The sequence below is a fragment of the Schistocerca americana genome, chromosome 6 (genome assembly GCF_021461395.2).
Source record: "Schistocerca americana isolate TAMUIC-IGC-003095 chromosome 6, iqSchAmer2.1, whole genome shotgun sequence".
Lineage (NCBI taxonomy): Eukaryota > Metazoa > Arthropoda > Insecta > Orthoptera > Acrididae > Schistocerca > Schistocerca americana.
This window is the reverse complement of record NC_060124.1, coordinates 542165721-542180183: the sequence shown is the minus strand read 5'-3', so window position 1 is coordinate 542180183 and position 14463 is coordinate 542165721.

The following is a 14463-nucleotide window of genomic DNA, read 5'->3' as shown; positions in this document are numbered from 1 at the left end:
CTGTGAGTCCAGTTTTAGATTCCGATGCTTCATTTCAGGTTTACTGTATCCCTTGGAACTTCTTATTGACGATGAAACACAGAAATTGCATCCGAATTTAATACAAAAGGCACAATGCCAACGTAAGTACAAGAGGACTGACACTCTAAATTTCTATGATTTGAACCACTCCTGTGAGTCTAGTTTAAGATTCCGATGCTTCACTTCAGGTCTACTGTATCCCTTGGACCTTCTTATTGACGATGAAACACAGAAATTGCATCCGAATTTAATACAAAAGGCACAATGCCGACTTAAGTACAAGAGGACCGAACCTCTAACTCTCTATGATTTGAACCTCTCCTGTGAGTCCAGTTTTAGATTCCGATGCTTCACTTCAGGTTTACTGTATCCCTTGGACCTTCTTATTGAAGATGAAACACAGAAATTGCATCCGAATTTAATACAAAAGGCACAATGCCGACTTAAGTACAAGAGGACTGACACTCTGACTTTCTATGATTTGAACCTCTCCTGGGAGTCCAGTTTTAGATTCCGATGCTTCACTTCAGGTTTACTGTATCCCTTGGACTTTCTTATTTCGATGAAACACAGAAATCACATCCGAATTTAATACAAAAGGCACAATGCCGACTTAATAACAAGAGGACTGACACTCTTACTTTCTATGATTTTACCTCTCCTGTGAGTCCAGTTTTAGATTCCGATGCTTCACTTCAGGTTTACTGTATCCCTTGGACCTTCTTATTGACGATGAAACACAGAAATTGCATCCGAATTTAATACAAAAGGCACAATGCCGACTGAAGTACAAGAGGACTGACACTCTAACTTACTATGATTTGAACCTCTCCTGGGAGTCCAGTTTTAGATTCCGATGCTTCACTTCAGGTTTACTGTATCCCTTGGACCTTCTTATTGACGATGAAACACAGAAATTGCATCCGAATTGAATACAAAAGGCACAATGCCGACTGAAGTACAAGAGGACTGACACTCTAACTTTCTATGATTTGAACCTCTCCTGTTAGTCCAGTTTTAGATTCCGATGCTTCACTTCAGGTTTACTGTATCCCTTGGACCTTCTTACAGAGCATGAAACACAGAAATTGCATCTGAATTTAATACAAAATGCACAATGCCAACGTAAGTACAAGAGGACTGACACTCTAAATTTCTATGATTTGAACCACTCCTGTGAGTCCAGTTTAAGATTCCGATGCTTCACTTCAGGTTTACTGTATCCCTTGAACCTTCTTATTGACGATGAAATACAGAAATAGCATCCAAATTTAATACAAAAGGCACAATGCCGACTTAAGTACAAGAGGACTGACACTATAACTTTCGATGATTTGAACCTCTCCTGTGAGTTAGTTTTAGAATCCGATGCTTCAATTCAGGTTTACTGTATCCCTTGGACCTTCTTATTGACGATGATGCACAGAAATTGCATCCGAATTTAATACAAAAGGCACAATGCCGACAAAGTACAAGAGGACTGACACTCTAACTTTCGATGATTTGAACCTCTCCTGTGAGTCCAGTTTTAGATTCCGATGCTTCATTTCAGGTTTACTGTATCCCTTGGAACTTCTTATTGACGATGAAACACAGAAATTGCATCCGAATTTAATACAAAAGGCACAATGCCAACGTAAGTACAAGAGGTCTGACACTCTAAATTTCTATGATTTGACCCACTCCTGAGAGTCCAGTTTAAGATTCCGATGCTTCACTTCAGGTCTACTGTATCCCTTGGACCTTCTTATTGACGATGAAACACAGAAATTGCATCTGAATTTAATACAAAAGGCACAATGCTGACTTAAGCACAAGAGGACTGAACCTCTAACACTCTATGATTTGAACCTCTCCTGTGAGTCCAGTTTAGATTCCGATGCTTCACTTCAGGTTTACTGTATCCCTTGGACCTTCTTATTGACGGTGAAACACAGAAATTGCATCCGAATTTAATACAAGAGGCACAATGCCGACTTAAGTACAAGAGGACTGACACTCTAACTTTATATGATTTAAACCTCTCCAGGGAGTCCAGTTTCAGATTCCGATGCTTCACTTCAGGTTTACTGTAACCCTTGGACATTCTTATTTCGATGAAACACAGAAATTGCATCCGAATTTAATAAAAAAGGCACAATGCCGACTTAAGTACAAGAGGACTGACACTCTTACATTCTATGACTTGGACCTCTATTGTGAGTCCAGTTTTAGATTCCGATGCTTCACTTTAGGTTTACTGTATCCCTTGGACCTTGTTATTGATGATGAAACACAGAAATTGCATCCAAATGTAATACAAAAGGCACAATGCTGACTTAAGTACAAGAGGACTGACACTCTAACATTCTATGACTTGAACCTCTCCTGTGAGCCCAGTTTTAGATTCCGATGCTTCACATCAGGTTAACTGTATTCCTTGGACCTTCTTATTGATGATGAAACACAGAAATTACATCCGAATTCAATACAATAGGAACAAAACCGACTTAAGTACAAGAGGAGTGACACTCTCACTCTCTATGATTTGAACCTCTCCTGTGAGTCCAGTTTTAGATTCCGATGCTTCACTTCAGGTTTACTGTATCTGTTGGACCTTCTTATTGATGATGAAACACAGAAATTACAACCGAATTCAATACAAGAGGCACAATACCGACTTAAGTACAAGAGGACTGACACTCTAACTCTCTATGATTTAAACCTCTGCTGTGAGTCCAGTTTTAGATTCTGATGCTTCACTTCAGGTTTACTGTATCCCTTAGACCGTCTTATTCTCGATGAAACACAGAAATTGCATCCGAATTTAATACAAAAGGCACAATGCCGACTTAAGTACAAGAGGACTGACACTATAACTCTCTATGATTTGAACCTCTCCTGTGAGTCGAGTTTTAGATTCCGATGCTTCACATCAGGTTTACTGTATCTCTTGGACCTTCTTATTGGCGATGAAACACAGAAATTGCATCAGAACTTAATACAAAAGGCACAATGCCGACTTAAGTACAAGAGGACTGACACTCTAACTTTCTATGATTTGAACCTCCCCTGTGAGTCCAGTTTTAGATTCCGATGCTTCACATCAGGTTTACTATATGTCTTGGACCTTCTAATTGATGATGAAACACAGAAATTACATCCGAATCCAATACAAAAGGCACAATACCGACTTAAGTACAAGAGGACTGACACTGTAACTCTCTCTGGTTTGAACCTCTCCTTTGAGTGCAGTAGTAGATTTCGGTGCTTTACTTCAGGTTTACTGTATCCCTTGGACCTTCTTATTGACTATGACACACTGATATTGCATCAAAGTATAATACAAAAGGCACAATGCCGACATTAGTACAGGAGGACTGACACTCTAACTTTTGATGATTTGAACCTCACCTGTGAGTCCAGTTTTAGATTCCGATGCTTCAATTCAGTTTTACTGTATCCCTTGGACCTTCTTATTGACGATGAAACACAGAAATTGCATCCGAAGTTAATACAAAATGCACAATACCGACTTAAGTACAAGAGGACTGACACTCTAACTTTCAATGATTAGAACCTCTCCTGTGAGTCCAGTTTTAGATTCCGATGCTTCACTTCAGGTTTACTGTATCCCTTAGACCTTCTTATTCTCGATGAAACACAGAAATTGCATCCGAATTTAATACAAAAGGCACAATGCTGACTTAAGTACAAGAGGAATGACACTATAACTTTCGATGATTTGAACCTCTCCTGTGAGTTAGTTTTAGATTCCGATGCTTCAATTCAGGTTTACTGTATCCCTTGGAACTTCTTATTGACGATGAAACACAGAAATTGCATCCGAATTTAATACAAAAGGCACAATGCCAACGTAAGTACAAGAGGACTGACACTCTAAATTTATATGATTTGAACCTCTCCTGTGAGTCCAGTTTAAGATTCCGATGCTTCACATCAGGTTAACTGTATTTCTTGGGCCTTCTTATTGATGATGAAACACAGAAATTACATCCGAATTCAATACAATATTAACAAAACCGACTTAAGTACAAGAGGAGTGACACTCTCACTCTCTATGATTTGAAACTCTCCTGTGAGTCCAGTTTTAGATTCCGATGCTTCACTTCAGGTTTACAGTATCTCTTGGACCTTCTTATTAATGATGAAACACAGAAATTACATCCGAATTCAATACAAGAGGCACAATACCGACTTAAGTACAAGAGGACTGACACTCTAACTCTCTATGATTTGAACCTCTGCTGTGAGTCCAGTTTTAGATTCCGATGCTTCACTTCAGGTTTACTGTATCCCATGGACCTTCTTACTGAGGATGAAACACAGATATTGCATCCGAATTTAATACAAAATGCACAATGCCGACTTAAGTACAAGAGGACTGACACTCTAACTTTCTATGATTTGAACCTCTCCTGTGAGTCCAGTTTTAGATTCCGATGCTTCACCTCAGGTTGACTGTATCTCTTGGACCTTCTAATTGATGATGAAACACAGAAATTACATCTGCATTCAATACAAAAGGCACAATACCTACTTATGTACAAGAGGACTGACACTCTAACTCTCTATGGTTTGAACCTCTCCTGTGAGTCCAGTTTTAGATTCCGATGCTTCAATTCAGGTTTACTGTATCCCTTGGACCTTCTTATTGACGATGAAACACAGAAATTGCATCAGAATTTAATACAAAAGGCACAATGCCGACTTAAGTACAAGAGGACTGACACTCTAACTTTCTATGATTTGAACCTCTCCTGTGAGTCCAGTTTTAGATTCGGATGCTTCACATCAGGTTTACTATATGTATTGGACCTTCTAATTGATGATGAAACACAGAAATTACATCCGAATTCAATACAAAAGGCACAATACCGACTTAAGTACAAGAGGACTGACACTGTAACTCTCTCTGGTTTGAACCTCTCCTTTGAGTCCAGTAGTAGATTCCGGTGCTTTACTTCAGGTTTACTGTATCCCTTAGACCTTCTTATTGACGATGACACACTGATATTGCATCCAAATATAATACAAAAGGCACAATGCCGACTTTAGTACAAGAGGACTGACACTCTAACTTTTGATGATTTGAAACTCTCCTGTGAGTCAGTTTTAGATTTCGATGCTTCAATTCAGTTTTACTGTATCCCTTGGACCTTCTTATTGACGATGAAACACAGAAATTGCATCCGAATTTAATACAAAAGGCACAATGCTGACTTAAGTACAAGTGGACTGACACTATAACTTTCGATGATTTGAACCTCTCCTGTGAGTTAGTTTTAGATTCCGATGCTTCAATTCAGGTTTACTGTATCATTTGGACTTCTTATTGACGATGAAACACAGAAATTGCATCCGAATTTAATACAAAAGGCACAATGCCGACAAAGTACAAGAGGACTGACACTCTAACTTTCGATGATTTGAACATCTCCTGTGAGTCCAGTTTTAGATTCCGATGCTTCATTTCAGGTTTACTGTATCCCTTGGAACTTCTTATTGACGATGAAACACAGAAATTGCATCCGAATTTAATACAAAAGGCACAATGCCAACGTAAGTACAAGAGGATTGACACTCTAAATTTCTATGATTTGAACCACTCCTGTGAGTCCAGTTTAAGATTCCGATGCTTCACTTCAGGTCTACTGTATCTCTTGGACCTTCTTATTGACGATGAAACACAGAAATTGCATTCGAATTTAATACAAAAGGCACAATGCCGACTTAAGTACAAGAGGACTGAACCTCTAACTCTCTATGATTTGAACCTCTCCTGTGAGTCCAGTTTTAGATTCCGTTGCTTCACTTCAGGTTTACTGTATCCCTTGGACCTTCTTATTGACGATGAAACACAGAAATTGTATCTGAATTTAATACAAAAGGCACAATGCCGACTTAAGTACAAGAGGACTGACACTCTAACTTTCTATGATTTGAACCTCTCCTGGGAGTCCAGTTTTAGATTCCGATGCTTCACTTCAGGTTTACTGTATCCCTTGGACTTTCTTATTTCGATGAAACACAGAAATCGCATCCGAATTTAATACAAAAGGCACAATGCCGACTTATGTACAAGAGGGCTGACACTCTTACTTTCTATGACTTGGACCTCTATTGTGAGTCCAGTTTTAGATTCCGATGCTTCACTTCAGGTTTACTGTATCCCTTGGACCTTGTTATTGAAGATGAAACACAGAAATTGCATCCAAATGTAATACAAAAGGCACAATGCTGACTTAAGTACAAGAGGACTGACTCCTTAACTTTCTATGACTTGAACCTCTCCTGTGAGCCCAGTTTTAGATTCCGATGCTTCACATCAGGTTTACTGTATCCCTTAGACCTTCTTATTCTCGATGAAACACAGAAATTGCATCCGAATTTAATACAAAAGGCACAATGCTGACTTAAGTACAAGAGGACTGACACTATAACTTTCTATGATTTGAACCTCTCCTGTTAGTCCAGTTTTAGATTTCGATGCTTCACTTCAGGTTTACTGCATCCCTTGGACCTTCTTACAGAGCATGAAACACAGAAATTGCATCTGAATTTAATACAAAATGCACAATGCCAACGTAAGTACAAGAGGACTGACGCTCTAAATTTCTATGATTTGAACCACTCCTGTGAGTCCAGTTTAAGATTCCGATGCTTCACTTCAGGTTTAATGTATCCCTTGAACCTTCTTATTGACGATGAAATACAGAAATAGCATCCAAATTTAATACAAAAGGCACAATGCCGACTTAAGTACAAGAGGACTGACACTATAACTTTCGATGATTTGAACCTCTCCTGTGAGTTAGTTTTAGATTCCGATGCTTCAATTCAGGTTTACTGTATCCCTTGGACCTTCTTATTGACGATGATGCACAGAAATTGCATCCGAATTTAATACAAAAGGCACAATGCCGACAAAGTACAAGAGGACTGACACTCTAACTTTCGATGATTTGAACCTCTCCTGTGAGTCCAGTTTTAGATTCCGATGCTTCATTTCAGGTTTACTGTATCCCTTGGAACTTCTTATTGACGATGAAACACAGAAATTGCATCCGAATTTAATACAAATGGCACAATGCCAACGTAAGTACAAGAGGTCTGACACTCTAAATCTCTATGATTTGACCCACTCCTGAGAGTCCAGTTTAAGATTCCGATGCTTCACTTCAGGTCTACTGTATCCCTTGGACCTTCTTATTGACGATGAAACACAGAAATTGCATCCGAATTTAATACAAAAGGCACAATGCCGACTTAAGTACAAGAGGACTGAACCTCTAACACTCTATGATTTGAACCTCTCCTGTGAGTCCAGTTTAGATTCCGATGCTTCACTTCAGGTTTACTGTATCCCTTGGACCTTCTTATTGACGGTGAAACACAGAAATTGCATCCGAATTTAATACAAGAGGCACAATGCTGACTTAAGTACAAGAGGACTGACACTCTAACTTTCTATGATTTAAACCTCTCCAGGGAGTCCAGTTTCAGATTCCGATGCTTCACTTCAGGTTTACTGTAACCCTTGGACATTCTTATTTCGATGAAACACAGAAACTGCATCCGAATTTAATACAAAAGGCACAATGCCGACTTAAGTACAAGAGGACTGACACTCTTACTTTCTATGACTTGGACCTCTATTGTGAGTCCAGTTTTAGATTCCGATGCTTCACTTTAGGTTTATTGTATCCCTTGGACCTTGTTATTGAAGATGAAACACAGAAATTGCATCCAAATGTAATACAAATGCACAATGCTGACTTAAGTACAAGAGGACTGACACTCTAACATTCTATGACTTGAACCTCTCCTGTGAGCCCAGTTTTAGATTCCGATGTTTCACATCAGGTTAACTGTATTTCTTGGACCTTCTTATTGATGATGAAACACAGAAATTACATCCGAATTCAATACAATAGGAACAAAACCGACTTAAGTACACGAGGAGTGACACTCTCACTCTCTATGATTTGAACCTCTCCTGTGAGTCCAGTTTTAGATTCCGATGCTTCAACTTCAGGTTTACTGTATCTGTTGGACCTTCTTATTGATGATGAAACACAGAAATTACATCCGAATTCAATACAAGAGGCACAATACCGACTTAAGTACAAGAGGACTGACACTCTAACTCTCTATGATTTAAACCTCTGCTGTGAGTCCAGTTTTAGATTCTGATGCTTCACTTCAGGTTTACTGTATCCCTTAGACCATCTTATTCTCGATGAAACACAGAAATTGCATCCGAATTTAATACAAAAGGCACAATGCCGACTTAAGTACAAGAGGACTGACACTATAACTTTCTATGATTTGAACCTCTCCTGTGAGTCCAGTTTTAGATTCCGATGCTTCACTTCAGGTTTACTGTATCCCATGGACCTTCTTACTGAGGATGAAACACAGATATTGCATCCGAATTTAATACAAAATGCACAATGCCGACTTAAGTACAAGAGGACTGACACTCTAACTTTCTATGATTTGAACCTCTCCTGTGAGTCGAGTTTTAGATTCCGATGCTTCACATCAGGTTTACTGTATCTCTTGGACCTTCTTATTGGCGATGAAACACAGAAATTGCATCAGAATTTAATACAAAAGGCACAATGCCGACATAAGTACAAGAGGACTGACACTCTAACTTTCTATGATTTGAACCTCCCCTGTGAGTCCAGTTTTAGATTCCGATGCTTCACATCAGGTTTACTATATGTCTTGGACCTTCTAATTGATGATGAAACACAGAAATTACATCCGAATCCAATACAAGAGGCACAATACCGACTTAAGTACAAGAGGACTGACACTGTAACTCTCTCTGGTTTGAACCTCTCCTTTGAGTCCAGTAGTAGATTTCGGTGCTTTACTTCAGGTTTACTGTATCCCTTGGACCTTCTTATTGACGATGACACACTGATATTGCATCAAAGTATAATACAAAAGGCACAATGCCGACATTAGTACAGGAGGACTGACACTCTAACTTTTGATGATTTGAACCTCACCTGTGAGTCCAGTTTTAGATTCCGATGCTTCAATTCAGTTTTACTGTATCCCTTGGACCTTCTTATTGACGATGAAACACAGAAATTGCATCCGAAGTTAATACCAAATGCACAATGCCGACTTAAGTACAAGAGGACTGACACTCTAACTTTCAATGATTAGAACCTCTCCTGTGAGTCCAGTTTTAGATTCCGATGCTTCACTTCAGGTTTACTGTATCCCTTAGATCTTCTTATTCTCGATGAAACACAGAAATTGCATCCGAATTTAATACAAAAGGCACAATGCTGACTTAAGTACAAGAGGAATGACACTATAACTTTCGATGATTTGAACCTCTCCTGTGAGTTAGTTTTAGATTCCGATGCTTCAATTCAGGTTTACTGTATCCCTTGGAACTTCTTATTGACGATGAAACACAGAAATTGCATCCGAATTTAATACAAAAGGCACAATGCCAACGTAAGTACAAGAGGACTGACACTCTAAATTTCTATGATTTGAACCTCTCCTGTGAGTCCAGTTTAAGATTCCGATGCTTCACATCAGGTTAACTGTATTTCTTGGGCCTTCTTATTGATGATGAAACACAGAAATTACATCCGAATTCAATACAATAGGAACAAAACCGACTTAAGTACAAGAGGAGTGACACTCTCACTCTCTATGATTTGAAACTCTCCTGTGAGTCCAGTTTTAGATTCCGATGCTTCACTTCAGGTTTACAGTATCTCTTGGACCTTCTTATTAATGATGAAACACAGAAATTACATCCGAATTCAATACAAGAGGCACAATACCGACTTAAGTACAACAGGACTGACACTCTAACTCTCTATGATTTGAACCTCTGCTGTGAGTCCAGTTTTAGATTCCGATGCTTCACTTCAGGTTTACTGTATCCCATGGACCTTCTTACTGAGGATGAAACACAGATATTGCATCCGAATTTAATACAAAATGCACAATGCCGACTTAAGTACAAGAGGACTGACACTCTAACTTTCTATGATTTGAACCTCTCCTGTGAGTCCAGTTTTAGATTCCGATGCTTCACCTCAGGTTGACTGTATCTCTTGGACCTTCTAATTGATGATGAAACACAGAAATTACATCTGAATTCAATACAAAAGGCACAATACCTACTTATGTACAAGAGGACTGACACTCTAACTCTCTATGGTTTGAACCTCTCCTGTGAGTCCAGTTTTAGATTCCGATGCTTCAATTCAGGTTTACTGTATCCCTTGGACCTTCTTATTGACGATGAAACACAGAAATTGCATCAGAATTTAATACAAAAGGCACAATGCCGACTTAAGTACAAGAGGACTGACACTCTAACTTTCTATGACTTGAACCTCTCCTGTGAGTCCAGTTTTAGATTCCGATGCTTCACATCAGGTTTACTATATGTCTTGGACCTTCTAATTGATGATGAAACACAGAAATTACATCCGAATTCAATACAAAAGGCACAATACCGACTTAAGTACAAGAGGACTGACACTGTAACTCTCTCTGGTTTGAACCTCTCCTTTGAGTCCAGTAGTAGATTCCGGTGCCTTACTTCAGGTTTACTGTATCCCTTAGACCTTCTTATTGACGATGACACACTGATATTGGATCCAAATATAATACAAAAGGCACAATGCCGACTTTAGTACAAGAGGACTGACACTCTAACTTTTGATGATTTGAAACTCTCCTGTGAGTCAGTTTTAGATTTCGATGCTTCAATTCAGTTTTACTGTATCCCTTGGACCTTCTTATTGACGATGAAACACAGAAATTGCATCCGAATTTAATAAAAAAGGCACAATGCTGACATAAGTACAAGTGGACTGACACTATAACTTTCGATGATTTGAACCTCTCCTGTGAGTTAGTTTTAGATTCCGATGCTTCAATTCAGGTTTACTGTATCATTTGGACCTTCTTATTGACGATGAAACACAGAAATTGCATCCGAATTTAATACAAAAGGCACAATGCCGACAAAGTACAAGAGGACTGACACTCTAACTTTCGATGATTTGAACATCTCCTGTGAGTCCAGTTTTAGATTCCGATGCTTCATTTCAGGTTTACTGTATCCCTTGGAACTTCTTATTGACGATGAAACACAGAAATTGCATCCGAATTTAATACAAAAGGCACAATGCCAACGTAAGTACAAGAGAATTGACACTCTAAATTTCTATGATTTGAACCACTCCTGTGAGTCCAGTTTAAGATTCCGATGCTTCACTTCAGGTCCACTGTATCCCTTGGACCTTCTTATTGACGATGAAACACAGAAATTGCATCCGAATTTAATACAAAAGGCACAATGCCGACTTAAGTACAAGAGGACTGAACCTCTAACTCTCTATGATTTGAACCTCTCCTGTGAGTCCAGTTTTAAATTCCGTTGCTTCACTTCAGGTTTACTGTATCCCTTGGACCTTCTTATTGACGATGAAACACAGAAATTGCATCCGAATTTAATACAAAAGGCACAATGCCGACTTAAGTACAAGAGGACTGACACTCTAACTTTCTATGATTTGAACCTCTCCTGGGAGTCCAGTTTTAGATTCCGATGCTTCACTTCAGGTTTACTGTATCCCTTGGACTTTCTTATTTCGATGAAACACAGAAATCGCATCCGAATTTAATACAAAAGGCACAATGCCGACTTAAGTACAAGAGGGCTGACACTCTTACTTTCTATGACTTGGACCTCTATTGTGAGTCCAGTTTTAGATTCCGATGCTTCACTTCAGGTTTACTGTATCCCTTGGACCTTGTTATTGAAGATGAAACACAGAAATTGCATCCAAATGTAATACAAAAGGCACAATGCTGACTTAAGTACAAGAGGACTGACACTATAACTTTCTATGATTTGAACCTCTCCTGTTAGTCCAGTTTTAGATTTCGATGCTTCACTTCAGGTTTACTGCATCCCTTGGACCTTCTTACAGAGCATGAAACACAGAAATTGCATCTGAATTTAATACAAAATGCACAATGCCAACGTAAGTACAAGAGGACTGACGCTCTAAATTTCTATGATTTGAACCACTCCTGTGAGTCCAGTTTAAGATTCCGATGCTTCACTTCAGGTTTAATGTATCCCTTGAACCTTCTTATTGACGATGAAATACAGAAATAGCATCCAAATTTAATACAAAAGGCACAATGCCGACTTAAGTACAAGAGGACTGACACTATAACTTTCGATGATTTGAACCTCTCCTGTGAGTTAGTTTTAGATTCCGATGCTTCAATTCAGGTTTACTGTATCCCTTGGACCTTCTTATTGACGATGATGCACAGAAATTGCATCCGAATTTAATACAAAAGGCACAATGCCGACAAAGTACAAGAGGACTGACACTCTAACTTTCGATGATTTGAACCTCTCCTGTGAGTCCAGTTTTAGATTCCGATGCTTCATTTCAGGTTTACTGTATCCCTTGGAACTTCTTATTGACGATGAAACACAGAAATTGCATCCGAATTTAATACAAATGGCACAATGCCAACGTAAGTACAAGAGGTCTGACACTCTAAATCTCTATGATTTGACCCACTCCTGAGAGTCCAGTTTAAGATTCCGATGCTTCACTTCAGGTCTACTGTATCCCTTGGACCATCTTATTGACGATGAAACACAGAAATTGCATCCGAATTTAATACAAAAGGCACAATGCCGACTTAAGTACAAGAGGACTGAACCTCTAACACTCTATGATTTGAACATCTCCTGTGAGTCCAGTTTAGATTCCGATGCTTCACTTCAGGTTTACTGTATCCCTTGGACCTTCTTATTGACGGTGAAACACAGAAATTGCATCCGAATTTAATACAAGAGGCACAATGCCGACTTAAGTACAAGAGGACTGACACTCTAACTTCCTATGATTTAAACCTCTCCAGGGAGTCCAGTTTCAGATTCCGATGCTTCACTTCAGGTTTACTGTAACCCTTGGACATTCTTATTTCGATGAAACACAGAAACTGCATCCGAATTTAATACAAAAGGCACAATGCCGACTTAAGTACAAGAGGACTGACACTCTTACTTTCTATGACTTGGACCTCTATTGTGAGTCCAGTTTTAGATTCCGATGCTTCACTTTAGGTTTATTGTATCCCTTGGACCTTGTTATTGAAGATGAAACACAGAAATTGCATCCAAATGTAATACAAATGCACAATGCTGACTTAAGTACAAGAGGACTGACACTCTAACATTCTATGACTTGAACCTCTCCTGTGAGCCCAGTTTTAGATTCCGATGTTTCACATCAGGTTAACTGTATTTCTTGGACCTTCTTATTGATGATGAAACACAGAAATTACATCCGAATTCAATACAATAGGAACAAAACCGACTTAAGTACACGAGGAGTGACACTCTCACTCTCTATGACTTGAACCTCTCCTGTGAGTCCAGTTTTAGATTCCGATGCTTCAACTTCAGGTTCACTGTATCTGTTGGACCTTCTTATTGATGATGAAACACAGAAATTACATCCAAATTCAATACAAGAGGCACAATACCGACTTAAGTACAAGAGGACTGACACTCTAACTCTCTATGATTTAAACCTCTGCTGTGAGTCCAGTTTTAGATTCTGATGCTTCACTTCAGGTTTACTGTATCCCTTAGACCATCTTATTCTCGATGAAACACAGAAATTGCATCCGAATTTAATACAAAAGGCACATGCCGACATAAGTACAAGAGGACTGACACTCTAACTTTCTATGATTTGAACCTCCCCTGTGAGTCCAGTTTTAGATTCCGATGCTTCACATCAGGTTTACTATATGTCTTGGACCTTCTAATTGATGATGAAACACAGAAATTACATCCGAATCCAATACAAGAGGCACAATACCGACTTAAGTACAAGAGGACTGACACTGTAACTCTCTCTGGTTTGAACCTCTCCTTTGAGTCCAGTAGTAGATTTCGGTGCTTTACTTCAGGTTTACTGTATCCCTTGGACCTTCTTATTGACGATGACACACTGATATTGCATCAAAGTATAATACAAAAGGCACAATGCCGACTTTAGTACAGGAGGGCTGATACTCTAACTTTTGATGATTTGAACCTCTCCTGTGAGTCCAGTTTTAGATTCCGATGCTTCAATTCAGTTTTACTGTATCCCTTGGACCTTCTTATTGACGATGAAACACAGAAATTGCATCCGAAGTTAATAGAAAATGCACAATGCCGACTTAAGTACAAGAGGACTGACACACTAACTTTCTATGATTTGAACCTCACCTGTGAGTCCAGTTTTAGATTCCGATGCTTCACTTCAGGTTTACTGTATCCCTTAGACCTTCTTATTCTCGATGAAACACAGAAATTGCATCCGAATTTAATACAAAAGGCACAATGCTGACTTA